The sequence below is a fragment of the Saimiri boliviensis genome, chromosome 17, assembly GCF_048565385.1.
Source record: "Saimiri boliviensis isolate mSaiBol1 chromosome 17, mSaiBol1.pri, whole genome shotgun sequence".
Taxonomy (NCBI): domain Eukaryota; kingdom Metazoa; phylum Chordata; class Mammalia; order Primates; family Cebidae; genus Saimiri; species Saimiri boliviensis.
In genome coordinates, this window is record NC_133465.1 from 22,219,735 (window position 1) to 22,244,050 (window position 24,316).

Below are 24,316 nucleotides of genomic sequence, written 5' to 3' on the forward strand. Positions count from 1 at the left end.
CGAGACCATCTTGGTCAGCAAGGTGAAACCCCGTCTCTACTAAAAATACAAAAATTAGCCAGGCATGGTGGTGCACGCCTGTAGTCCCAGCTACTCGGGAGGCTGAGGCAGAATTGCTTGAACCCAGGAGGCGGAGGTTGCGGTGAGCCGAGATCGTGCCATTGCACTCCAGCCTGGGTAACAACAGTGAAACTCCGTCTCAAAAAAAAAAAATAACCAAACCTTGAAGTCTCTTTAAATGTATGAGGCATACCCTTTCTGCTTTCTTCCTCCATGAAGCTGCCTGCTGATGCTCTAGGAGTCATCTTGGGATGGAACCACATCCTAGAATGTTGTATAATGAGCTGAAGGCTCCAGTGTCTGCCAATCTGGGGAAGCAATGCAGTAGAGCCTAAACACTAGCCCTGGACTGCCTATGTCTGGACTCTTGATATGAAAGGATAAAACTATATGTTTAGGCCTCTTATTCACCTAAAACTAATATTAAATCGTATGTCTGGGTTCTGACCTAGTATTGCCATATAATTTCAGATAAATCAGTCTCTCTAACTCTTAATCTTCTCAGTTGAAAAATGTGATAATGCTCACTTTGAGAGGCTGTGGTGTGTGAATCACGAGGTCAGGAGTTTTAGACCAGCCTGGCCAATACGGTGAAACCCTGTCTCTATTAAAAATACAAAAAGTAGCTGGGCGTGGTGACGCACACCTGTAATCTCAGCTACTTGGGAGGCAGAGAATCGCCTGAATCCAGTAGGTGAAGGTTGCAGAGAGCCGAGATTGCGCCACTGCACTCCAGCCTGGGAGCCCAGGTGATACAGCAAGACTTCAGCTCAAAAAAAAATAAAAATAAAAAAGGTGATAATGCCTCATAGAACTGTAGTGGGAATCAAATGAAATAATACATCATGATAGCAGTATGGAAAATTGTGATTTAAGTTTTATCAACAAAAATGAGACACTGAAAATGGAAAAGCAAGTGTTAATGATGAAGGCAAAGAAATACAAAGACAGGCCGGGCGCGGCGGCTCAACCCTGTAATCCCAGCACTTTGGGAGGCCGAGGCGGGTGGATCACGAGGTTGAGAGATTGAGACCATCCTGGTCAACATGGTGAAACCCCGTCTCTACTAAAAATACAAAAAATTAGCTGGGCATGGTGGCACGTGCCTGTAATCCTAGCTACTCAGGAGGCTGAGGCAGGAGAATTGCCTGAACCCAGGAGGCGGAGGTTGCAGTGAGCCAAGATCGCGCCATTGCACTCCAGCCTGGGTAACAAGAGCGAAACTCCGTCTCAAAAAAAAAAAAAAAAAAGAAAAGAAAAAGAAATACAAAGACAAAGAAAATAACTTTCTAAAAAGTCTTTTCATAGATACTGTGTTTATAATAGAGTAGAAAATTTCTTACAGAAGGTCATTAAAATCTATTATGTTGGAGATAATATTCTGAATCCCGCTAAATGTACTACTAAATTATCTCAATAGGAATCTTGTAATTTTCCACTCTGAAGTCCACTGCTTCTGATGCTGATTCATTCCTAATTAGATGGCTTTAGCTATTCAAATCCCAGTATCTCCCTCTTAGTATCCTGCTTGTCATTATCCCAGACCTGTTTTAAAAATAGATTTTTTTTTTTTTTCGGAATTCAGATTTATTGATTTCCATCGTATGGACTTTAAAAATGGTATGAAGCTGACTGCAAGAAAGGGAACTGGAAATTTTAAGTTAAAATTAAGCTAATGGTGAAAGTACATCACCTCTGGCTTCAGTCACCACATCACCTTAGATTGAATATAGATTTTTTTTTGTGAACAAAGTTCCAGAACTCTGAAATCCAGGGATGCTGCAGGCCTCTCCCGGCAATGTCCTTCACTTTGGGTCAGTCTCCTGGGCCAGAGGTGCAAGTGCTTTCAAAAATACTGCCATTTCCCCAGCACAGTGTCTTTGATTGCATCCACGTATTGAGTTGGAACCCAGTACACCCAGTAGTAAGAGGCTTCCGTGGGGCCCAACTGAAACGCCATCATGTGGTAGTCTTCATGTCCTTCGATAGGTTCACTGACCACATTTTTTATGGAGCCCATGGGCAATTTCTCAGTCCGCTCTTTAGTGCCAATCCACAGTTGGTCTTGTTCTAGCTTAAACGTGAGTCTCACTTTTCCTCCAGACTTATTGTACATGCCAGACAGGGGTACCGTTGGCAGGCGCTCCTGGGCACCCTTAACAGATGGCATCACATCTTCGGTTTTTCCTTTATCCAACACTTTCCTGTGTTGTTTCTGCCTGCAGAGAGGCTCCTTCTTGTTCTCTTCGGCCTTTGCATCCTGCTGCACAGCATCTTTGGGTGTGTTTACTGCTAAAACATCATTGATGGTGGAGCCAACCACCATGATCTTGGCCCCACTGGTCACTTTTATTTCTCTCAATGTCTTATCCTCGGGGACGAGTCCCTTATACATGACTTTCTGCATGGCAGGCGGGAGACCTGTAATCGAGTGGATCTTCTGTTTCAGCTCGGAGCCTGTGCTGTCCAAGGGAACTTTCACGTCGTGCTTGGTCTTGTTCCAGATGATCTTCAGGTCCACCAGCTCCTTGCCCGCGCCGCCGCCTGCGTCTTCGCCGTTGCTGACCGAGGCCTGGGCCGCAGGGTCCCCGGGGGGCTGGGCCGGGGCCGGCTGCAGGCTATCTCGCGCCGCGCCGGAGTCCTCGGCCGCCATCCCCGCCGCGACGTCGGCCTCCACGCAGTTGAGGGGCCGCGCGGGCGCCTCGGTCGCCACGGTCTCGGCCTCCGTGTCCATGCCAGGTTCCTCCATGCCATCCGGGGCCCCGGCCGCCGCCATGATGATTGTAAAAATAGTTTTATTTTACTTTATTTTTTTTTTTGAGACAGTCTCACTCTGTCACCCAGGCTGGAGTTCCGTGGCACGATCTCGGCTCACTGCAACCTCTGCCTCCCAGGTTCAAGGGATTCTCCTGTCTCAACCTCCCAAGTAGCTAGCATTACACACGTGTGACACCACGTCCAGCTTACTTTTGTATTTTTAGTAGAGAAAATACAATCTTTAGTAGAGAAAATACATGGGGTTTTGCCATGTTGGCCACCCTGGTCTCGAACTCCTGAACTCAGGTGATCCACCCACCTTGGCCTCCCAGAATGCTGGGATTACAGGCATGAACCACTGTACCTGGCCTAATAGTTTTAAATTGACAAACAGTAATTGTATATATTTATGAAGCACAATGTGATGTTTTGATAAATGTATACATGTAAAACAATCAAATTGAGTTACGTAACATATTCATCATCTCATATACTTATTTGTGGTAAGAATATTTTAAATCCTTTTTTTTTTGAGACAGTCTCGGTCTGTTGCCAAGCTGGAGTGCAGTGGTGCGATCTTGGCTCACTGCAATCTCCGCCTCCCTGGTTCAAGTGTTCTCCTGCCTCAGCCTCCAGAGTAGCTGAGGCACATGCTGCCACACCCTGCTAATTTTTGTATTTTTAGTAGAGACAGGGTTTCAATATGTCGGCCAGGATGATCTTGATCTCTTGACCTCGTGATCCTCCCAACTTGGCCTCCCAAAGTGCTGAGATTACAGGCGTGAACCACTGCACCTGGCCTAAAATCTATTCCTTAAGCTATTTTTAAATATAAAATACATTATTCACTCCAGTCACCACGCTGTATAACAGATCACAAGAACCTACTTCTCTTGTCTAATGAAAACTCTGTATCCTCTGCCCAACATCTCCGCTTTCCCCTTCCATCCCCACCAACCCCAACCTTATAACTGAGTTATGCTTAGTGACTTTATCACAAAGCAAAGCTGTCTAAGAGAACTTTACGGCAATAACGAAAATAGTCTATATTATGCTTGACAGTACAACAGCCATCAGTCTCACGTGGTTATTGACCACTTGGAAATGTGACTACTATGAGTGAAGAACGGAATTTTCAATTTTATTTAATTTTCATTAACTAACTTTTGATTGCTTGAGACAAGAGTTCTTGCTGTATCACCCAGGCTGGAGTGCAGTGGTGCAATCACAGCTCACTGTAGCCTTAACCTCTCAGGCTCAAGCAATCTTCCCACCTCAGCTCCTTGAATAGCTGGGACTAGAGGTCCGTATCACCATGCCCAGCTAACTTAAATTTTTTGTAGAGATGGGACCTCACTATGTTAGCCCATGCTGGTCTTGAATTCTTGGGCTCAATCCTCCTGCACTGGCCTTTAGAAATCCTGGAAAGTCCTGGGATTACAGGAATGAGATAACATACTTGGCATACACACACACACACACACACACACACATACACAAACACACATATGTACATTTGTATATACACACACATATATACGTATATATACACATATACGTATGTACATACATACATATGTACATACATGTATACATACATACAGTTTCGCTCTGTTGAGCAGGCTGGAGTGCAGTGGAGCGAACTTGGTTCACTGCAACCTCTGTCCTGGAGTTCAGCCAATTATCATGTCTCTGTTTCCTGAGTAGCTGGAATTACAGGCATGCATACCATGCCTGCCTGGCTAATTTCTGTATTTTTAGCAGAGACAGGGTTTCACCATGTTGGCCAGGCTGATCTTGAACTCCTGGTCTCAAGCAATCTACCCACCTCAGCCTCCCCAAGTGCTGGGATTACAGGGATGAGTCACTGCACCTGGCCAATTAATTTAATTTGAAGTAGACAGATGTGGCTAGTGACTGTTATCGGTCAGCCACACAGTAAGGAAACAGAAGTAAATCATAGCACTTCTTCATTCCTATCGGATCTATCTCATTTATTCTAAATATCTATGGCAAAATGTTTTCTTTTCACCTGCTCGTGACATTCCTTGGAAAGTCTCCATTTCCCTATTTGGATTTAATGACCTTTCCAGAGGAATAAATCATATGTTCAATACACACACACACACACACACACACACTCACTCACTCACTCTCTTTCTCTCCCCCCCTCTCCCCCCCTTAGTCAAACTCAGGGCAAACTTTACTGAACACACACACACACACACACACACACACTCACTCACACACTCTCTCTCTCTGTCCTCATTCCTAAGTCAAACTCGGGGCAAACTTTACTTGACACACCAAAATTGGATTTGTGGAATCTACCAAAAAAGGCACCAAAAATGATTCAATCCCTGAAAAGGCCTCACTTTTTTTTTTTTTAAGCTTTTTTGTGTAAAGACACCAGAAGTTCAATTATCCTTCTTGGTAAAAAGCCTTACATAAGTTTAGTATGTTCTTTTTATCAAATAAACCACAAGTAAAAACAGGCATGTTCTGCTCCTAGAAGATCCAATTAAGGTCAGGCATGCTGGCTGACAACTGTAATTTCAGCACTTTGGGAGGCCAAGGCAGGAGGATTACTTGAGCCTAGTTCAAGACCAGGCTTCTCTTAAAAAAAAAAAAAAAAAAATCAAAACATTACCTGGGCATGGCGGCACACGCCTGTAGTCCCAGCTACTTGGGAGGCTGAGGTGGGAGGACCTGCTACCTGAACCCAGGAAGTGGAGACTACAGGGAGCAGAGATCTTGCCACTGCACTCCAGCCTGGGTGACAGTGAGACCCTATGTCAAAAAGGATCCAACTAAAAGAAACGGGTTGAATCAAGGTTATTACCATGGAAAGCTTCTTGGTACAGTTTACTACTGCCAGACAAACAGGCAGGCAGGAGAAAAGCAACTCTCCAGAAGGGCGTACCAAAGGTGGTGATATACAGAGAAATGTTTTTCTAGCTCAAAAGAAGCAGACTAGAACAAACACTCTGACCCTGATGACCCCTCCAGGCTGTATTCAGGTGCTCAAGTTTGAGATGTGAGCTAAAGTATAATTCCTTTAAAAAAAAAAAAAAAAAAAGAACTCCTTGATGTGACGCCAAAAAGTGATGTGACAGTGCTTGCTGCAGATTTCCCTTAGAGGCACGCCAGCAAGACCTTTTCAAATGCAAATTGACTTACTCAAGATGGCTGTCAGGTTTCCTGGGGAGGAGTTTAAAAGAAAAGGCAACACTCCCTCTGACTGACTGAGGAGTGTGGCTGACCCTGATGAAGTGAGAAAGAGAAAGAAGGGATAAGAGACACCTGGAGAGTGACCCCCGCAAGCAGACAGCGAGTGGGACTCAGCCTGGAAAGAACTTGACGGCCCTATATAGATTCTCCGCTTGAGTCAGACCGCCTTGATTGACTGTGGCACAGGCCCCACCCTCAAGTTGGCTGAGATGTTCACTGATCTTAGTACAGAATCCCAAAACGGTCTGTATCTCAAGTCAGATCCTCCTTGTCTTTACAGCAGCCGTGCCTCACTGGCTCTAACCCACAGAGCCCTCCTAAGACATGAGCACCACACTAGACACTTGGGGATGTTGCTAAGGGCTGGTCTCATGAAGCTCACAATCTAACTGTCCAGTGTGTCATCTTAAAGGTAGATGCAGACAAAAAGAGCTGAGGGATGACCCAGAACTGTGTTCACACCTGGAAAATGCCTTTGGTCTTTCACAAGGCTGTTATATCACAACATGGAAATACGGTTATTTAGCAGAAGGCAGGGGGGAAAAAAAACCCCTGCAATTTCAGAAGAAAAAAAATGCAGGGTAAAGGTAGCCAGGGGCTGGGATTAGTGAAAATGACAGTGAAAGCTTTAGATTTTTTTTCAAATATAAAGGTTAGGGAAATGAGAACTGGATATTTAAACATGCCAAGATAAAGAAGCCTGTCCCCCATCTACAGGAAGTTTATCCCTAACATCTAAATAGTCATGTTTTAAAATCAACAAGTTTGCTGGTTTTCAGCTGCCACTAACCAGAACTCCCAGTGGCTGTGGCCTACAGTGTAGACAAACTGTGCCCAGTTGGACTAAATGAAGACATATCACCGGAAGTCTGCCACCGGCCTGACCCCTCCCAGTTTCAGGGGGAGTCTGAGCAAAACACTATCCAGCTACATGAGTAGTAGACAAGATGCTTTAACATACCAGCAACAAGGGGTGCCAAGGACCCCCGCATCTGAATCAGCAGATTCGGAGAGTAAGTGGTCTATGACCCAAGGGGACTCTAAGAACGGAAACTCACTAGCAAGTTCAGCAGGACTTCTGCTTTTCCCACCTCTCCCTGTCCCTGTCCACTGCAGTTACATATTCATGTCCACAGTCTCAGATTTTTTAAATTTGATACAATTATCTCCTAGAAATGACTGTATTAGCCTCTTGGGATCTAAAGCAATTAAGTGAAGATAAATTTATTTCATAGAGCAAGCTGTCAAAGGATAAAGCAATTTCATTCCCCATTTGAAGTGGAAGCTTGGGTCATGCATGGTTTATTTGAAACAATGCCATCACCTAAAGCTGCTGATCTTATCTCTAGCTCTGTTCTCCATTCCAAACTGCTGGAGATATGTAGCGTGGCATTGCCTGAAGTTATGACATCTGGCTGAAGGCCAGCAGAACAAGCCAGCTCCTCTTCTAGGTTTCAAGCATAAGAGGACAAAAGTCATATTAAAAGAAGGTAACTATATAGGTGAAGTCTGTTAAACCTTAAAAAAGGGAGAAGTTTCCAGGGCACTGGGAGCGACGACAGAGGCAGCTAACAACGGGAAATTTGTGCAAAAAAAGGCCAAAACAGCCTCTGAATGGGGAAGGCAAAATACTTGCCAAGGAACCAGATTCTTCTCTTCTGGGAGACACCAAACCAAACAGTGAGGACTGTTTCATCAAACAGCCTAATCGATGGAAATCACGCCAGACTGAAAATCAAGAGCTCAGGGATCTAGTACTGTAAGACCATGTGAGACTTATGGAAAAGTGCCTGTTTTTTTTGGTTTGTTTGTTTCATTTTTTGAGATGAAGTCTTGCTCTGTCACCCACACTGGAGTGCAGTGGCACAATCTTGGCTCACTGCAACCTTTGCCTCCTGGGATCAAGCAATTCTCCTGCCTCAGCTTCCCAAGAAGCTGGGATTACAGGTTGTGCCACCATGCCTGGCAATTTTGTATTTTTAGTAGAGACAGGGTTTCTCCATGTTGGCAAGGGTGGTCTTGAACTCCTGACCGCAAGTGATCCCTGCCTTGGCTCCCAAACTGCTGGGATTACAGGTATGAGCCACCATTCCAGGCCTTTTTTTAAAAAGGGTTTTTTTTTTTTTGAGACAGAGTGTAGTGGTGCAATATTGGCTCACTGTAATCTCTACCTCCAGGGTTCAAGTGATTCTCCTGCCTCAGCCTCCCAAGTAGTTGGGATTACAGGCGCATACCACCACACCTGGCTAAATTTTGTATTTTAAGTAGAGACAGGGTTTCACCATGTTGACCAGGCTGGTGTTGAACTCCTGAGCTCAAGTGATCCACCCACCTCAGCTTTCCAAGGTACTGGGATTACAGGCATGAGCAACTGCGCCCAGCTGGGAAAGTGCTGGTTAACTATTATTATTAAACTGTAATGGGTACTTTATTTTTGAGACAGGGTCTCACTCTGTCACTCATGCTGGAGTGCGGGATTGAGACCTCGGCTCACTGCAACCTCCACTTCTTAGGCTCCAGTGATCCTCCCACCTCAGCCTCCCAAGTAGCTGGGACTACAGGCCTGTGCCACCATGCCCAGCTATTTTTTGTATTTTTAATAGAGATGGGGTTTCGCCATGTTGCCTAAGCTGGTATCCTGACCTCAAACGATCTGCTTACCTCAGACTCCCAAAGTGCTGGAATTACAGGGGTGAGCCATTACATCTGGCCTGGCACTTTATTTTTAAAAATTCTTCATATCCACATTGTATTCATTTTTATAACATGCAGTCAATGAGCACTAGAGAACAGTATTCAATTTTTTAAAAAAAGCCACTGAAGCTGTCTTTAGGTGAAATCCATGCATGTCAGACCTTGTCTGAGCACTGCTTTTAACAGAAGTCTTGACAAACTGGAATTGGTTTTCAAGTATTGAGTGCATTGGAATCACCTGGAGAGCTTGCTAAATGAGATTGCTGGGTTCTACCCTCAACTGTTTATGAGTCACAAGGCTGAGGGAGGGCCTAAAACATTACAACTTCCCAGGTGAATCTGATACTGCTGGTTATGGCACAGAGAAATCTGGCCAGAATGATCTAGAATTGCAGTGTTTCGTACAGTAGCCACTAGTTACATGTGGCTATTTCAATTTAATTACATTAAAATTTGTTTTAATTACGTTAAAATTTGTTGCACTAGTCGTATTTCAAGTATTCACCAGTCCCATATGGCCAGCGGCTACCATTTAGGATGGTGCAGAAACAGTAACTTTCCATCATTACAGTATTAAACACTGCATCATTACAGAAAGTTCTTTAATATTTCACAGCACTGGCCAAGAATCTATTTGACTGCACTGGTTTGTTTAGCTTAGAGAAAAGAAAAAGAGAATTTCAAGTATAACTAAGGTGTGTCAGGAAAAGAAAAAAGAGACTTTGTGATTTTACTGACTGATTGACTGAGACGGAGTTTCTCTCTTGTTTCTTGTTGCCCAGGCTGGAGGGCAATGATGTAATCTCGCCTCACTGCAACCTCTGCCTCCCAGGTTCAAGCGATTCTCCTGCCTCAGCCTCCTGAGTAGCTGGGATTACAGACGCGCACCACGGCACCTGGCAATTTTTTCTTTTTTTTTTTTAGTACAGATGGGGTTTCTCCATGTTGGTCAGGCTGGTCTCGAACTCCTGACCTCAGGCAATCCGCCCACCTCGGCCTCCCAAAGTGCTGGGATTACAGGCATGAGCCACTGTGCCGGGCCCCAGACTTTGTGATTTTAAGAAAACCTTTTAAAAATCATTAAGTAGGAGCCGGGCGTGGTGGCTCAAGCCTGTAATCCCAGCACTTTGGGAGGCCAAGGCAGGTGGATCACGAGGTCGAGAAATCGAGACCATCCTGGTCAACATGGTGAAACCCCATCTCTACTAAAAATACAAAAAATTAGCTGGGCATGGTGGCACGTGCCTGTAATCCCAGCTACTCAGGAGGCTGAGGCAGGAGAATTGCCTGAACCCAGGAGGCAGAGGTTGCGGTGAGCCGAGATCGCGCCATTGCACTCCAGCCTGGGTAACAAAAGCGAAACTCCATCTCAAAAAAAAATCATTAAGTAGGAATTATAGGAAGGCAGACTGTGTTTCAAAAAGAAACTTTTTTTTATTTTAGAGATACAGTCTTGCTCTGTCCCGCAGGCTGGAGTGCAAAGGCACAATTACAGCTCACCGTAACCTTGAAATCCTGGGCTCATGAAATTCTGCCTCAGCCACTTGAATGGCTAGGACCATGTGTGCACACCATAACCGCTAATTTTTTAAAAGAATTTTTTGTAGAGGCAGGATCTTGCTATATATATTGCATGGCTGGTCTTGAACTCCTGGGCTCAAGTGATCCCCCTACCTTGCCCTCTCAGGGTGCTCAGATGACAGGCACAAGCCACCTCACTCAGCCTGAGGAGAAACTTGCTATAGTGACCATCTCATGACAGTAAATTCTGGGGAAGTATCTGAAGCAGAGGCCACTGAGGACACTGGAGGACAATTTTTTTCATTAGGTAAGAGACTAACCCTGATGTCTTCTAAGGAACCTTTTAACTCCATGGTTCTTTTGTAATCGATCTGATCCAATTTTATAGTCACAATCATTGTTCACCATTCCTGTGGAATCTAGGATAGTTTTTTAACGTATGTACTTCAGGTAGAAGAAACTTCCTCTATTAAGGATATTTGATGATAAACTCTCTCTGTTTTTTTTTTTTTTTTTTTTTTTTTTTTTTTTTTAAGGGGCAGGGGGAGAAAGGGTCTCACTATGTTTTCTAGGCTGGACTCCAATGCCTGGGCTCCAGTGATCCTCCTGCCTCAGCCTCCTAAGCCTTGGGAATACAGGTGCGCACCAGCTTCTCCCATTCTTATTGTTTAAAAATGTCTTTATCACACTAAAGCACAAGTAACCAAAACACACACACACACACACACACATACACACACACACACACACACACGATTAACTGGACTTCATAAAAATTAAAATGTTCAAGAAAGTGCAAGGACAACCAACTCAAAGAAGGGAGAAAATATTTGCAAATCGGCCGGGCGCGGTGGCTCAAACCTGTAATCCCAGCACTTTGGGAGGCCGAGGTGGGTGGATCACGAGGTCGAGGGATCGAGACCATCCTGGTCAACATGGTGAAACCCCGTCTCTACTAAAAATACAAAAAATTAGCTGGGCATGGTGGCGCCTGCCTGTAATCCCAGTTACTCAGGAGGCTGAGGCAGGAGAATTGCTTGAACCCAGGAGGCGGAGGTTGCGGTGAGCCGAGATCGCGCCATTGCACTCCAGCCTGGGTAACAAGAGTGAAACTCCGTCTCAAAAAAAAAAAAAAAAAAAAAAAGAAAATATTTGCAAATCATGTATCTGATAAAGGACTGTATCCAGAATCTATAAAGAACTCCTACAACTCAAGGCTGGGTGTGGTGGCTCAAGCCTGTAATGCCGGCACTTTGGGAGGCCAAGGCAGGAGGACTGCCTGAGCCCAGAGTTCAAAACCAGCCTGGGCAACACACTAACTATCTGTCTGTCTCTCTCTCTCTCTCTATCTATCTACTCCTACAATTCAACAAAAGACAACCCAATTTTATAAGTGGGCAAATATTTGAATAGTTAGTATTCCAAAGAAATACAAATAGCCTGGCCGGGGCAGGTGGCTCAAGCCTGTAATCCCAGCACTTTGGGAGGCCGAGGCGGGTGGATCACGAGGTCAAGAGATCGAGACCATCCTGGTCAACATGGTGAAACCCCGTCTCTACTAAAAATACAAAAAAAAAAAACATTAGCTGGGCATGGTGGCGCGTGCCTGTAATCCCAGCTACTCAGGAGGCTGAGGCAGGAGAATTGCTTGAACCCAGGAGGCAGAGGTTGCGGTGAGCCGAGATCACGCCATTGCACTCCAGCCTGGGTAACAAGGGTGAAACTCCGTCTCAAAAACAAAAACAAAAACAAAAACAAAACAAAACAAAAAAACAAATAGCCAGTGAACACATGAAAAGCTGTCCTACACCATTAGTTATTGAGAAATGCAAGTGAAAATCACAACTGAGATACCACTTCACATACACTAGGATGGTTATAATAAAAAAGACAATAGTAACAAGTCTTGGTGAAGATGTGGAGAAATTGAATGCTTATACATTTGCTGCTAGTGAGAATGTAAAATGTTGCAGCTGCTTTGGAAAACCGTTTAGTCTGGAAGTTCCTCCAACAGTTAAACACAGTTTACCACATGACCAAACAATACTATTTCTAGGTATATACATCTAAGAGAAATGAAAGCATATGTCCACATAAAAACTCATACACAGGCCGGGCGCGGTGGCTCAAGCCTGTAATCCCAGCACTTTGGGAGGCCGAGGCGGGTGGATCACGAGGTCGAGAGATCAAGACCATCCTGGTCAACATGGTGAAACCCCGTCTCTACTAAAAATACAAAAAATTAGCTGGGCATGGCGGCACGTGCTTGTAATCCCAGCTACTCAGGAGGCTGAGGCAGGAGAATTGCCTGAGCCCAGGAGGCGGAGGTTGCGGTGAGCCGAGATCGTGCCATTGCACTCCAGCCTGGGTAACAAGAGCGAAACTCCGTCTTAAAAAAAAAAAAAAAAAAAAAAAAAACTCATACACAAATGTTCATATCAACATTATTAATAATACCGAAAAAATGCAAACAACCTAAATGTTTATGAAACTGATAAATGAAAAAACAAAATGTGGCATATTCATATAACAGAATATTATTCAGGCATAAAAAGGAATGAAGTACTGATTTGAGCTATGACATGGATGAACCTTAAAACATTAAGCAAACCAGAAGAAGCCCGATACAAAAGGCCACGTAATTATATCATTCCATTAGTATGAAACAACCAGAACAGGCAAATCTAGAGAGACTGAAAGTAGACTAGTGGTTGACAGTGCTTAAGAAGAGGGGAGAATGGAGATGACATGATAGGTACACAGTTTCTTTCTGAGGTGATGAAAATGTTCTCAAACTAGTGGTGATTGTTATATTGCTCTACGAATATAATTAAACAACAGAACTGTGTACTTTAAAAGGCTGAACTTTATGGAATATGAATTTTATCTCAATAAATTAACATTTAAAAACGGTATTAAAATGTCTTCACTCTTATAGTTAGTAAATAATAAATTGTGTCTTTTAAAGCTAAAGGGGTTAAAAATATTCTTTTAGGTTTTTTTCTTCACAATGTCATTAGGGTATAACTGAAGTATATTAAAACTGCACATACTTAAAGGGCACAATGTGATCAGTTTGGCTGGACTGCAGTGGCTAGGTCATGGCTGACTGAAGCCTCAAACACCTGGATTTAAGGCATCCACCCACCTTAGCCTCCCAAGTACCTGGACTACAAGTGCATGCCACCATGCCTGCTAATTTTTAAATGTTTTTGTAGAGATGGGGTCTTACCATATTTCCCACGCAGGTCTTGAACTCCAGAGCTCAAGTGATCCTCCTGCCTTGGCCTCCCTAAGTGGTGGGCTTACAGGCATGAGCCACCATGCCTGGTCACCTTTGTTTATCCTTTTTAAGATAGCTTTTGGGAATGACAATTATTTACTTTAAGTATATTAAAGGCCGTGGGCTGATTTACATGAAACTGTATCCATGGGAATTCTTTGCGGCCTGAGTTGAAGCTGCTCTTTTTCAGAGAGGATTTCTCTTTGCTTCTGCCAGTCACCCTGGGACACTATCAGATAGAGATCACTTTAAATTAAACCATCTGCTGCTCACGGTTTTCCAGAGTACAGAGGTAGTATGAATTTCAACTAAAAACTCAGGTGAGGGTTAACTCATGGTCATAAAATGCTCACAGTGAGGTTTCCTTCTCATTGGCCCTTACACTGAAGCTCTTTTGAAATCTCAGCTTTAGGGAGGGCCTCCGGTATGATTCCTCACCTAGGGTGCACCCCACACTTTTAGGCCTGTTTGCTACATTACAAGCAGCTTTGAAAGCATAAGCCCAAAGTTTCCACAGTTTGACAGAAATCATCAGGGCAAGTACCAGCCAGCTTTGGCACTGGCTGACTTTTCAGAAATATTTTGTTCGTTTACTTCTTAAGATCTACAGATTTCTCGTTTTCATGCCAGCTCAGGACGTATTACATTATGGTTAGCATTTTATGTTATTATTTTTATTTTTTTGGAGACGGTCTCTGTCGCTCTGTTGCCCAGGCAGATCAGTGGAGTGATACTGGCTCACTGCAACCTATACCTCCCAGGTTCAAGATATTCTCATGCCTCGGCCTCCTGAGCAGCTGGGAATATAGGCATGCGCCACCTTGCCCAGGCTGGTCTTCCACTCCTGAGCTCAGGCAGTTTGCTCGCCCCAGCCTCCCAAAGTGCTGTGATTATAGGCATGAGCCACCGTGCCTGGCCCATAGGGAGGACTTTATTGTGTTAATCGAGAAGGCTGTTCAGTGTATCTAATCCTACCATCCAACAAAAAATGAAAGACCCTATTACACTCTTTTTTTTTTTTTTTTTTTTTTTGAGACGGAGTTTTGCTCTTGTTACCCAGGCTGGAGTGCAATGGCACAATCTCGGCTCACTGCAACCTCTGCCTCCTGGGTTCAGGCAATTCTCCTGCCTCAGCCTCCTGAGTAGCTGGGATTACAGGCACGCGCCACCATGCCCAGCTAACTTTTTGTATTTTTAGTAGAGACAGGGTTTCACCATGTTGACCAGGATGGTCTCGATCTCTGGACCTCGTGATCCACCTGCCTTGGCCTCCCAAAGTGCTGGGATTACAGGCGTGAGCCACCGAGCCTGGCCCTCTTTTGAGTTTTAAAAACCTCATGTAGGCTGGGCACAGTGGCTCACACCTGTAATCCCAGCACTCTGGGAGGCCAAAGTGGCTGAGATTGGGCTACTGCACTCCAGCTTGGGCGACAGAGCAAGACTCTGTCTCACAACAACAACAACAACAACAACAACAACAACAACAACAAGATGCATATAGCATACCTTTGGATCAAAGGCCATAGAAGAGGATGCTGGTGTATCTTCAGCAATAAAAACAAAAAGAAACAACAACAACAAAGAAGCCACAGGGAGAAAAATCCATCCTTGCTCATCCACTCTGAGCTCAAATAGCTGCTTGCTGGTAACTGACATCGTTTCTGGAAAGCACAATCCGCCCTGAAGTTTGGCTCAATGCAGATCCTACCTTTCTGCAATTGTTCCTGAGTAGATGAATGATGCTCTATCTAAATCTCAATAACTAAAATCTTTAAGGACTCCTTCCCTAAATATTTCTCTTTGTTGAAACAAAGAAACAACAGGAGAAAACGGGTCTAGAAGATATGATTAAATGAACTAAAATAATATATGTGGGAGCTTACAATTCTCAAAGGACAACAGTAATGCAAAAATATGATTAAGTAAAACCTAGTGAAGCATGTAAAAGCATGAATGTCAGTGCTTGGCACATACTAAGTAGTAAATATCTGTTTGATTACATAACATACTTACTTTAGTTGGGCAGGTGATGGGGCCAAGGCATCCACATCCCTAAATGATGCTCAGCAGACTTTGTGACCACTTTCAGGGGAAAATCGAGTCAGAGACTTGACCCTTGCCCTAGTTCAGAGGACGCAACCCCATACTGGGAGATGAAGAGATATGAGTAAGTAGGTCACCTGTGCTCTGTTCCTCTTATCTACCAAAGAAACATACAGCCTTTGGTCTAATACAAAAAGGTTGTAAATTTGTCTTACCTTCAGGTTTGGCAAAGAATCTCAGTAACACTGAATCTGATGGCTCAAGATGATAATGTCTAAGTTTGTTTGTTTGTTTTTTGAGACCAAGACACTGTTACCCAGGCTACAGTGCAGTGGCATGATTTCAGCTCACTGCGACCACTGCCTCAGGTTCAAGTGATTCTTGAGCTCTTAAGCCCAAGTGATCTGCCCACTTCAGCCTCCCAGGTAGCTGGGACTACAGGCATGTGCCACCACGCCCAGCTAAGTTTTGTATTTTTAGTAGAAATCAGGTTTTGCCATGTTGGCCAGGCTAGTCTTTTACAAAGCGCTTTCATAAAGCTGATCTTTAATTCTCACAACAGCTCTTTTCCTTATTTTATTGAAGAAGATACAGAAGCCCAGAGAGGTTACAGAGATATTTCATTTTTGCTTAAAAAAGAAAGAAAATCCTTGGGCCGGGCGCGGTGGCTCAAGCCTGTAATCCCAGCACTTTGGGAGGCTGAGGCGGGTAGATCACAAGGTCAAGAGATCGAGACCAACCTTGGTCAACAAGGTGAAACCCCGTCTCTACTAAAAATACAAAAAATTAGCTGGGCATGGTGGTGCATGCCTGTAATCCCAGCTACTCAGGAGGCTGAGGCAGGAGAACTGCCTGAACCCAGGAGGCGGAGGTTGTGGTGAGCCGAGATCGTGCCATTGCACTCCAGGCTGGGTAACAAGAGCGAAACTCCGTCTCAAAAAAAAAAAAAAAAAAAAAAGAAAGAAAGAAAGAAAGAAAATCCAAAAGAAGGTATATATGAGAGTTTTTGTTTGCTTGGTTTAGAAAGCTATACGTTGCCGGGCGCGGTGGCTCAAGCCTGTAATCCCAGCACTCTGGGAGGCCGAGGCGGGTGGATCATGAGGTCAAGAGATAGAGACCATCCTGGTCAACATGGTGAAACCCCGTCTCTACTAAAAATACAAAAAAATTAGCTGAGCATGGTGGCGCGTGCCTGTAATCCCAGCTACTCAGGAGGCTGAGGCAGGAGAACTGCCTGAATCTAGGAGGCGGACGTTGCAGTGAGCCGAGATCGCGCCATTGCACTCCAGCCTGGGTAACAAGAGCGAAACTCCATCTCAAAAAAAAAAAAAAAAGAAAGCTATAGGTTATAGGGGCTGGAACAGTGGCTCACAGCTGTAATCCCAGCACTTTGGGAGGCTGAGGTGGGTGAATCATTTTGAAGTCAGGAATTTGGTAACAGCCTCGCCAATATGGTGAAACTCCATCTCTGCTAAAAATACAAAAATTAACCAGGTATGGTGGCAAATGCCTGTAATCCTAGCTACTCAGGAGGCTCAGGCAGGAAAATTGCTTGAACCCGGGAGGCGGAGGTTGCAGTGAGCCAAGAATGCACCACTGCACTCCAGCCTGGGTTCACAGAGTGAGAGTATGTCTCAAAAAAAAAAAAAAAAAAAAGAAAAGAAAGAAAAAGAAAGCTATAGGCCACACAAGTACCCTATACCAATTTAGGATCAAAGCCTAGGTGGGTGTAGAAGTGCACACCAGTAGTCTCAGCAACTAGGAAGACTGAGGCAGGAGAATCACTTGAGCTCAGGAGTTCAAGTCCAGCCTGGGCAACATAATGAGACCCTATCTCTTAAAAAACAAAAATGCTCAGGCATTCCAAGGACAATCAACTGAGAAAGGAGAAATTATAAATGTAAAATGTACACAAGAGATAAGCACACATGAAGATGTTCAACATCGCTAGTCATTAGGAAAATGAAAAATGAAAACCCCAGTGCAATAGTACTTTGCATCAATACACTCATTAGGATGGCTATTATTAAAAAAACAAAAGTGTTGTAAGAATGTGAAGAAACTGAAATTCCTGTGCGCTGTTCGTGAAGATGCAAAATGATACATCTGCTGTGAAAAACGTATGAAGATCCTTCAAAAAATTAAACATAGATGGCTGGGTGCAGTGGCTGGTACCTTTAATCCCAGCACTTTGTGGGGCTGAGGGTGGATGGATCGCTTGGGCTTAGAAGTTAGAGACCAGCCTGGGCAATATGGCGAAACCCCATCTGTACCAAAAATACAAAAACTTAGCTGGGTGTGGTGGTGTGTGCCTTTGGTCCCAGCTACTTGGGAGGCTGAGGTGGGAGGATCACTTGAGCCCAGGAGGTGGAGGATGCAGTGAGCTGAGAGTGTGCCACTACACTCCAGCCTCGGTGACAGAGTGAGATCCCATCTCAAAAAATAAAATTATTACACAGAGCTACCACAGGATTCAGCAATTCTACTTTTTACTTCTGGGTATATACCCAAAAGAATTGAAAGCAGGCTCTGAGAGGTATTTGTACATTTATGGTCACAGCAGCATCATTCACAAGAACCAAAAAGTGGAAGCAACCCCAGTGTCCATTAACAAAGGGAGAGGCACACAAAGTGTGGTAGATATGTGCACACAACAGAATATCAGTAAGCCTTAAAGGGAAATCAAATTGTGCCATGTGCTACGGCATGGATAAACCTTGAAATCACAAAGTGAAATAAGCCAATCACAAAAGGACAAATATTTTATGATTCCACATATATGAGGTTCACAAAGTAGTCACATTTATAGAGAAAGGTTGGGCACCATGGCTCACATCTGTAATTCCAACACTTCAGGAGGCCAAGGCGAGCAGATCACTTGATGTCCAAGACCAATCTGGATAACATGGCAAAACTCTGTCTCTACTAAAAATACACAAAGTAGCCAGGTGTGGCAGCAAGCACCTGTAATCCCAGCTACTTAGGAGGCTGAGGCAGGAGAATCAGTTGAACCTGGGAGGCAGGAGTTGCAGTGAGCCGAGATGGCACCACTGCACTCCAGCCTGGGTGACAGACTCCGTCAAAAAAATGGTAAATTTTATCTTATGTATATTTTACCATAATAAAAAATAGAATAAGCATGATTTAAAGAACAAGAATCATGTCTCTTCCTTACCTCACCCTCTTGCCTTCTGGCATTTGGCAGGTTCTGGTATTGACAACACAAGGAAGAACAGATAAAAGCTACCCATGAACCAAGGGCTGTCCAGTGACCCTGATACACCTGGAGCAAAAAGCAGCCTAGGCAGGCTTGTAGGAACTCCCTGACATTGTGGTCTGACTGCCAAGGCCAAACACTATTCTCAGCTCTGTCTGTGTGAGATACAGAGTTAAAGAAAGAAACAACAAAGGATTCTTTCAGTTGTCTTTTCATGGGTTGGGCCCTTCCCATAAAAGAAGAAACAGAGCTGCTCTTAGTCCTAGAGAGCGAAAACTTGCCTTATATCAAAATGTAAGTCAGTGGCAAAGCACCAATCCCAGCGTTTCAGTCCTAAGTCCACAGGACTTCAATGCTCCCACAGGGAGGATCCTACTCATGTCTTATAATTCTGAAAGGCAGAAATGCCTGCTGGTTAATGTTCAGTTTAGCAGGAGTAGCAGAAAGGAGACATGTTAGATTCTGGAAAAACGTCTTCTTCTGCCAACTGCAACCATAGTCTAGGGCAGGGGTCCCCAACCCTGGGGCTGTGGTCAAGCGAGCACAACCTCCTGAGCTCTGCGCCTCCTGTCAGGTCAGCAGCGGCATTAGATTTTCATAGGAGCGGAATGCGAACCCTACAGTGAAGCATGTGCACAAGGAATCTAGCCTGCGTGCTCCTTCTGAGACCCTAACTAATGCCTGATGATGTGAGGTGGAATAGTTTCATCCCGAAACCACCCACCACGAACCCTGTCTGTGGAAAACTGTCTTCCATGAAACCAGTGCCAAAAAGGTTGGGGACGGCCGGTCTAGAGCATCAAGGGCCTAACACCAACACACTGAACAGATGTTGTGAGCGCTTTCTACTGTGTTCATCAACATCCCCAAAGAACACAGTCAGGCCCCATCTAATCAGGGCTAGATAACCTCTAAGTGGTTATGTTCCCTTGGCCCTCAGATGCTATGGAAGTCATCAGATTCAACTCTGATGGCCATCTTGAGATGTTTTTCCTATCACACTTTACACTGCTGCTCCCAGAAGTCAGGCAAAGGCAAATCACAAAAGATCTCTGCCTATACAAAGTGTGACTCTAAGGTAATAAGACATGTTTTTAAAATCACAAATGAGTATCGGTCTAATTAGGATACCTGATAGTCACATCTTAGACCAAGGCTGTGAAATACCCTTTGCCCCAATTCTCAAACCCAGATCTCACTGGAGTGTGAAGGATTAAAAAAAAAAAAAAAAAAATCCATAACCCAGCTGTGATACTTCCTTCCACCTCTACCTGTACATCTGTTTCCTATGGCGTGCTGTTGCCTCAAGTAAGATGCGTGAGCTTCTGTAGATGCTGGGGAACAAGATGGAACAAAAATGCTTCACACCTGGCTCCCAAATTACAGGAACGCTGGACCGAGGCCAACATAAGCTGGCACAGCACCAGGTGAAATGGACATCAATTAAGGAGCCTGTCATCTTTCAAGACTACAGGGTCTTTTTTTACTCCACAATCTGCACTGCTCCACAAACCAGCCACAGCACCACTAGTAGGATTTTCCAGATGGGACCATTTCCCTTATATTCTGCATTTGCAGATTTATTGCAGAACTTTTTAACCCATCCCTCCATTTTTAAAGCCTGAAATATTATTTCACATTACAGTTTTATATTCAATTGAATTTATTTGTCCTTAGTAAAGAGAAAGCTGTACCTTCATGAGCAGAAAAAGAAAGTTTTAAGCCTGCCTAAAAGTTGCTGTTTTGCTTACAAAAAGATATGCAAATAGTTGATACACGTGAAGGCTCAGAAATTCTTCTCTGAATACATCGTTCCAACTACGGTCAGAAGCCAGGGAGCCATGACCAGGCTCCACTGTCCTGGAGAAATGGACAGACCTCCAGCACTAAGGCAGGTCTTCTCTGACCATCACATGCAGTGTTAGTGATCCATGTCATGTGCAGAAAGAAAAAGAAACTTGACTAATGTCTAGTTAGTGGCAAATGCTGCTTAAGAAAAACAAAAACACCTTAACAGGGATCAGCAATTAAAAAGTGACAAGATTCCACATAGTATCTTCTCTTGACTTTGACCCAGTGGGGCAGGACATCTTTCCTATACCTATGTGGCTCCCCAGTGGAAAGAATTTCATGAAACATGAAAGAGCCCCACGAGGAGAAGGTTCTGAGAACGGAATTCGACTGCCTCAGGGCCTGTATGTTGCTGCCAATTTGCTTCTCATGGCAGAACCTGGTGTGGCAGAGCCCTGACTAGATTCTGCTGACGCCTGTTTGAAAGAATCCTGCTTCAGATGAAAGCAATGACTCCTTGGAGGCTATCATTTTAGATTCTGGGAAGGACTACCTACCAAAAAAATAACTGCACTCTGGAATATACTATGGGCAAGAAGCTGGCCTGACATCTCAGGTATTCTGCTGGGAGTCCACCTGAGCTGGAGAGGCCTTGATGGTTTTGGAGTGATGGCAGAAAGTGAAGAACCCAGTTGAAGGTAAGAGCCCAGAATCTACATCATAGTGGGGGACAGGAGAAAGAACTGAAAAAAGCTTCAGAAATCTGTCTGGACAACTCAGTTTGGCCAGTTCCTTATCCCCCTTCTTTTATTTTAAATAAACAGTTTCAAAAGCGATGGTCTGCACATCTTTCTGCTGACTAAGGTCTCAATATCCTTATGTTCCTCTACCCAGAGAGCCTGAGACCTTTAGCTCTTAGCATTTAATCAGTCGAAACTTACTCTGAAGTGAAAAGACAAGCCACAGACTGAGAGAAAATATCTGCAACACATTTGTATCTGACAAAGGACCCGCATCCAAAATACAAAAAGACTTCTCAAGACTCAGTAAGAAAATAATTCAATTTAACAATAGGCAAAATATGTGACTAGACACTTCACCAAAGCAGATAAACGGATAACAAATAAACATATAAAAAGATACTCAACATCATCAGCTACTAGAGAAATGCAAATTAAAATAACAAGCTACCTATTATAATTATTTAAAAAACAAACAAACCGACAGTATCAAGTGCTGCCAAGGACGCAGAACAACAGGAACTTCTCATGCAATATGGTACATGCACTTTGGAAAAGAGTTTGGCAGTTTCTAGCAAGTTAAAGATACACTTATCACATAAACCATCCATTCCATTCCTAAGTACTTATCCAAGAGAAACGAAAACTTAAGTTCATTTAAGATATGTAAAAACTGATGCACAAATGTTTATAGCAGTTCTACCAGTGACTACCCAAAACTGTAGATAGCCCGAATACTCAACTGGTGAATGGATAAACAAATCATAGTGTATCTATACGATGAAATACTATTCTGCAACAAAAAAGAACCTGTGATTGATGCAGGTAGCAGCCAGGATGCAGGCAGCAGCCAGGATGCATGAATCTCAAATTCATTAAGCTGTGTGAAAGAAGCCAGACTCAACAGCTCTATATCAAGCTTGTCTGACCCGTGCTCCATGCAGCCCAACACAAATTTATAAACTTTCTTAAAACATTATGAGATTCTTTTTTTTCTTTTAGCTTATCAGCTATCGTTAGTGTAGTGTACTTTATGTGTGGACCAAGACAATTACTCTTCCAAGATGGCCCGGGGAAGTTAGATTAGACATCCCTGGTCTATGTATTATATGATTTTATTTATTTTATTTATTTTTATTTTTTTAAGATGGAGTCTTGCTCCATTGCACAGCCTGGAGTGCACTGGCACCATCTTGGCTCACTGCAACATCTACCTCCCAGGTTCAAGCAATTCTCCTGCCTCAGCCTCCCAAGTAGCAGGGATTACAGATGTCTGCCACCATGCCCGGCTAATTTTTTGTATTTTTAGTAGAGACGGGGTTTCGCTATATTGGCGAAGCTGGTCTTGACCTCCTGACCTTGTGATCCGCCCTCCTTGGCCTCCCACAGTGCTGGGATTACAGGCATGAGCCACCACATCCAGCCTGTATGGTTTTATTTATACGTCACTCTGGAAAAAGCTAAGTTATAGAGAAAAAACATCAGAGGTTGTCAGGGACTGGGGGTGGGAAGGGGGCTGGTTGCATGAGGGAATTTTTGCGGGTGATGAAAATGCTCTGCACCTTAATTGTAGTGATGGTTACATGAAAGTATGTGTTTCTCAAAACTGTACAACAAAGAGTGAATTTTAATTTATGTAAACCCACCAATCTTGGTCGCTGAGAGTCTCTGAGGGAAAAGGGTAAACCGGGGGAGCATCACTCCATGCTATGACTGGGGAGACCTGGAGACACATACATCTAGAGTGTGACAGAGTGAGACAGAGCCCACTTTCACCTTGAAGTGAGACAACCCTGTAAAACACACACAGATTTATTGATGTTGGAATAAAAGGAATTCTATGCCCTCTGTCCTTCAAACTTTTTCTTGTTGTAGAGACAATACAACCTCCTTTAGAGATGCAAAAGGTATGAAATCTCAGCTTGGTTTTCTTCCTCCCTTTTCATGTCCTGTTTATTTAGGCAGAAGTCTCTGTTTCTCCAAAGAGCAACAGTATATATACTATATATATACACAGTATATATATATATAGCATATATACACACAGTATATATATACACATATATACTGTATATATATATACATATATACTGTACATATATATGTGTGTGTGTGTGTGTGTGTGTGTGTGTGTGTGTGTGTGTATATATGTATATACAGAGGCCTAGACTAACCAGAGGCCTGCCGGCCAGAAGGGGTTAATGTGGACAGACCTTAATAAAAATGAATACTGAAACTATTTATTAATAAACAAACACCTGCTAACCTCTACTTAAAAAGCATAGGAACAGCACAGTGGCTATAATCACAGCACTTTGAGAGGCCAAGGTAGGTGAACTGCTTGAGCTCAGGACTTCAAGACTAGCTTTGGCAACATGGTGAAAACCCCACCTCTACAAAAAATACAAAAATTAGCTGGGTGTGGTGGTGTGTACCTGTGGTCCCAGCTACTTAGATGCTGAGGTGGGACGATCCCTTGAGCCCTGGAGGGTGAGGCTACAGTGAGCATGGTCAAACCACTGCACTCCAGCATTTGCAACAAAACAAGACTTTGCCTCAAAAAAAATGAGGTATACTCGGAGAAATCTTTTTTTTTTTTTTTTTGAGATAGAGTCTTGCTCTATCACCCAGGCTGGAGTGCAGTGGTGTGATCTCCACTCACAGCAACCTCCACCTTCCCAGTTCAAGTAATTCTTCTGCTTCAGCACCCATAGCAGATGGGATTACTGGGGTTATTGGCATGCGCCAACCACGCCAGGCACTTTTTGTATCTTTAGTAGAGACAGTGTCACCATGTTAGCCAGGCTAGTCTCAAACTCTCCCGACCTCAGGTGATCCGCCCGCTTCAGCCTTCCAAAGTGCTGGGATTACAGGCATGAGCTACTACTCCCAGACCAAGCAATCTCTGTCATGTTTTCAGTGGGAAAGGGAAAAAACATAAAGCATCCCTGTAATAATAAAGTTTCTCTTATTAGGGCC

The 24,316-nt window shown here is 43.8% G+C and overlaps 1 protein-coding gene and 1 pseudogene across 3 annotated transcripts in view; both read right to left on the minus strand.

Annotated features, from left to right (window-relative positions):
* Positions 1-24,316, minus strand: part of SMG6 (SMG6 nonsense mediated mRNA decay factor) — a 255,604-nt gene that overhangs the window by 75,587 nt on the left and 155,701 nt on the right. The window lies entirely within an intron of this gene.
* LOC120366802 (ubiquitin domain-containing protein UBFD1 pseudogene) lies at positions 1,622-9,753 on the minus strand (annotated as a pseudogene).